Raw genomic sequence first — 5,096 nt, forward strand, 5'->3', positions numbered from 1 at the left:
CAGTTTCCAGAAAAACATCACATGACATAACTGAGTCTCCAAAGAAACCAGAAATTTCCACTTCTTTCCAGTCTGCTCTATTACATGGGCAGCAAGGACAGCGCTGCTGTATATATTTTGATTCCTAGACTTCATATGGTAAAAAGAGAGATCCAACTTCCAGAAGATATTCTTTGACTTTGACTTCCTCATATACTGCCACCCCCCACTACTTGGGAGACCTCTCCATCGATGGGGCATGCTGACTACTGCAAAGACCCTTAGAAATGGGAGGCTTAGTGAGTATGGTAGTGCATGCCTTCAGTTCAATCACTAAGAAAGCTAGGGGTTTATGAGTTCTAGACCCTGTGTCGCAAAAAAAAAAAAAAAGAAAGGAAGGAAGGAAGGAAGGAAGGAAGGGAGGGAGGGAGGGGGCTGGAGAGATGGCACAGTGGTTCAGAGCATTTCCAGAGGAACTAGGTCTGATTTGCAGCACCAATGAGTTGACTCACAAACTGAAACTCTATTCCCAGGTGATCCAAAGCCCTCTTCTGGTCTCTGCCAGCATCAGGCATGAATGTGGTGCACAGACACACATGCTGACAAAACACTCGTACACATTAAAGAAATAGATCTTAAATAAATAAATAAATAAATAGGACGGGTTCAAAGGCTCAGCTGACAGAATCATCCACTGCTGAGCCCGACAGTCCGAGTTTGACTTTTGAGGATCCACAGGGTGGAAGGAAAGGAATGTAATTTTACTTTATTTTTTTTAAGTTTTAGTTTTAGTGATGGTTTTTTAAACCTTTTAATCTTTTTTTGTAACCCACTACCCACCAAAGGTAGTGGAAAAGAAAGGTTATGGTGGTGTGGTGAGGACATGGACCTGTTTAGACAGGTTTTTTTGGAGCAACTCCCGTCTGTGTTGTCTGGAAATCAGAAGTTCAGTTCACAGTTTAGCAGTGGTAGTTGAAAACACCTCATGGATACACCAGCAGTCCAGTTCGGTAGAGTCGGGTTAGCAACAGCAGTGACGTGACCTAGCAGAGACAGCCAGACCTCACCCTGTGCTTGAGTCAGCAGGAGGGACCAACAGGAACTCCAGGAGAAGTTCTCAGCTGTGCCTCTCTCAGAGAAGCAAAGATCAGCAAAGACTGGAGACCCACAAGCACTGCACAGCTAGCTGTACCAGCAAGCCAAGCTCTGTCTCCGTCACTCCATGGAGTCCTATTTATACTCTCCAAACATCATGCGTCCTCCACGTGCCTTGCCTCAGCACGTGCATCCAATCAGCCCGAGTCCTTGGAAGTGGCAACAAACTGCAGCACAGCACCAGAAGTGTTTTGGTGCATTTCTGTCTATGGCGTCCCAACAAATGCCGCTCAACTACGCAGTATAAGGTGGAACAATATGTGCATGTCATTAGCAAAAAATCCTTCATCCTGTGTCCTTTCCCATGCTTGCTTTAGCAGAACATCTTTTCTCCTGTGTCTGCTTCAGCAAAACATTCCTTCATGAGTCTGCCTTAGCCTTTCACAACTATGTCCACTTTAACAAAACCTTCCTTCACATGTTTGCCCCAGCAAAACACCATCCAACTGACTTTCCAAAGAACCCTTAAGTTTCTACTTCAAGGAAGGACTCCAGCAAGCTGTCCTCTGACATCTACAGGCATAACATGGCACACATATGCACAAGCACAAAATTTTTAAAAAAGGAAAGAAAATCGTATATTACTATTTTTTATAAGCAGATCAACATATCCCCTAGCATGAGAGCTTCCCTCAGATACCAACCCAGCAGTGCTAGCAGGCTGGGGCAGAAGTATGACTTAACAGTGAGCCCAAGACCAGATAGGATGTGTTGTGAAGCATGCTTGCTATAGTGAATATAGTAACACACCTTTACTGCCAACATCTTAACCTTTCACATTTTGTCTAGCTTTAGAACGTTCATGAACATTCCCCACCTAGAGATCTGATTTAAATGATTTTATTACAATTTATTTAATTGTTTTTGTTTTTTTCTACACAGGGTCCCACTCTATAGCTCTGGAACTCACTTAACGGTGGACTATGACTGTAAACAGACACAACCCCTTTCTTCCTTGTGTGGTTTGAATGAGAATGGCCCCCATAGACTCATATATCTGCATGCCCAGTCCTCAGCTGAACCGTTTGAGAAGGATTAGGAGGTGTGGCTTTTGTGGGAATAGGCTCCACAACAAGGTGTGCCCTTGTGGGAGGATGTGTGTTGCTGAGGATGGGCTTTAAGGTTTTAAAAGCCCAGGCAGGCCCAGTGTATCTCTTTCTGCCTGCTGCCTGTAGATCGGGATGTTAAGCTTTCAGGTATTGCTCCAGCACCATGCCGGAGTGCTTTCAGCTCTGGTGACAATGGGCCAACCCTCTGAAGCGCTAAGCAAGCCCCAGTTAAGTGCTGTCTTTTATAAGAGTGGCCTTGGTCATGGAGTCCTGTCACAGCTCTAGAACAGTAATTAAGACACTCCCCAAGCTGCTTTTGGTCATGGTGTTTATCACACCAATAGAAAGCAAACTAGGAGAGGAATTGTGAGACCCATACTTAGAGCATTTCTCCCTGGGAGGTAAAGCCCCTAAAACATTCCCCCAAGCTTGTTTTCCCTGATCTCTAAAAATACAGCTAGAAAGAAGCTCTTTGTTTTCTATAGCCAGCAAAAAGCCTTTTTGTTTCTATACCTTACAACCAGAGATGTGATAATTGTAATTTTACCAAGGACACCAGGCAGAGAAGAGCTGTAGCTCAACTCCTCCCAACTCCTCCCAATTCCTCAGCTAGCTATTAAAAGCCCCCTACAGTTACCACTCGGGGTCGAACTCCCCTAGCTGACAATAAAGCCTCTTGCAGTTTGCATCAGGTGTGGTTTCCCCTCGAGTCATTGGGGTGCCGGCCACTTCATCCCGGGACTTGAGCGGAGGCCCAGCTTCGGGGGTCTTACAGAATCAGCAGTGGGCACTCCATGCACGCACTAGGAAGCAAAATGCATGGTTTGTTTCCAGGGTAGTGTGACTGTAGCGAAACCAGGACCGTACAAAACAGGGCCAGAAAGAGGCCTGTGCACTGCACGTGCATGAGTGCGTGCGTGCGCGTGCGTGTACATGTGTGTGTGTGTGTGCGCGTGTGCGTGTGTATGTGTGCATGTGTGCGCGTGTGTGTGCGCGTGTGCGTGTGTATGTGTGCATGTGTGCGCGCGTGTGTGTGTGCGCGCGTGTGCGTGTGTACGTGTGCATGTGTGCGCGTGTGTGTGTGTGCGCGTGCGTGTACATGTGTGTGTGTGCGTGTGTATGTGTGCATGTGTGCGCGTGTGTGTGTGCGCGTGCGTGTACATGTGTGTGTGTGTGCGTGTGTGTGTGCATGTGTGCATGTGTGCATGTGTGCGCGTGTGTGTGTGCGTGTGTATGTGTGCATGAGTGCGTGCGTGCGCGTGCGTGTACATGTGTGTGTGTGCGCGCGCGTGTGTGTGTGTGAGCGTGTGTGCGCGCGCGCGTGTGTGTGCGTGTGAGCGTGTGCGTGTGTATGTGTGCATGTGTGCATGTGTGCGCGTGTGTGCGCGTGTGTGTGTGTGTGTGCGCGTGTGTGTGTGTATGTGTGCATGTGTGCGTGTGTGTGTGTGTGCGCGCGCGTGTGTGTGTGTGTGTGTGTGTGTGTGGTTACGCTTCTTGCAGAGGATCTGAATTCAGTTCTTAGCATCCACACAAGCAGCTGACAATCACTTCAATGCCAGCTTCTGGGGATCCAACCTCCTCTTCTGACCTCTTTGGGCAACCTGCATACATAACACACAGGATTAAGATAGCATAAAAGCTCTTAATAAGTGGTAGAGAAGCTGGACATGGAGACTGATACCTTCAATCCCAGAACTTGGGGCAAAGGCAGGGAAATCTTTGAGTTTGAGGCCAGCCTCCTCTACAGAGCAAGATCCAGGACAGCCAGGACTACACAGAGAAACCCTGTTTTGAAAAACAAACAAACATAAAAGTGGGAGAGAATGTTTACAAAGGTGTTCAGCTTCTCAAAGTGGCTTAAGGGAGAAAGAGAGGTTCAAAGCCAGCCTTGCTGTGTGTCAAGTTCAAAGTTAGTCTGATCTATAATGAGATTTGTTTGTTTGTTTTGCTTTTTGTTTTCTTGTTTTTTTAAAGAAAGTGTTAGGTTGGGGCTGTAGAGATGACTCAGCAGCTAAACACACTTGCTGTTACCGAATAACTGTGCGCCCACATGGTGGCTCACAACCATCTGTTACTCCAGTCCCACGGTATCTGATCCATTCTTCTAGCCCTCTCAGGCACTGCATACACGTGGTACATACATGTACATACAGGCAAAATACCCATACACGTACAGTAAAAATAAACAAATCTTTAAAAAGTTAAAAAGAAGGACTGAGCCAGGCGGTGGTGGCACATGCCTTTGATCCCAGCACTTGGGAGGCAGAGGCAGGCAGATTTCTGAGTTCGAGGCCAGCCTGGTCTACAAAGTGAGTTCCAGGACAGCCAGGGCTATTCAGAGAAACCCTGTTTTGAACAAAACAAAACAAAATAAAAAAATACAAAAATAAAAAATAAAAAGAAGGGCTGGTGAGATGGCCAAGTGATTCAAAACACTGGCTGCTCTTTCAGAGGTTCTGAGTTCAATTCCCAGCAACCAGAAAGTGGCTCACGACCATCTAAGGATCTGCTGCCCTTAGCCGGGCATGGTGGAGCATGCCTTTAATCCCAGCATTGGGGAGGCAGAGGCAGGTGTATTTCTGAGTTCAAGGCCAGCCTGGTCTACAGAGTGAGTTCCAGGACAGCCAGGACTACGCAGAGAAACCCTGTCTTGAAAAACAAAACAAAACAAAACAAAACAAAACAAAACAAAACAAAACAAAACAAAACAAAACAAGGATCTGCTGCCCTCTTCTGGCATGGAGGTGTACATGCAGGCAGAGAGCTCCTTTCTTTTGTTTTGTTTTGTTCCTTTTTTTGGGGGGCGGGGGGGAGGGGGATTTTTGAGACAGGATTTCTCTGTAGCCCTGGCTGTCCTGGAACTCACTCTGTAGACCAGGCTGGCCTCGAACTCAGAAATCCGCCTGCCTCTGC

This window comes from Mus caroli, chromosome 16, assembly GCF_900094665.2.
Source record: "Mus caroli chromosome 16, CAROLI_EIJ_v1.1, whole genome shotgun sequence".
Classification (NCBI taxonomy): Eukaryota; Metazoa; Chordata; class Mammalia; order Rodentia; family Muridae; genus Mus; species Mus caroli.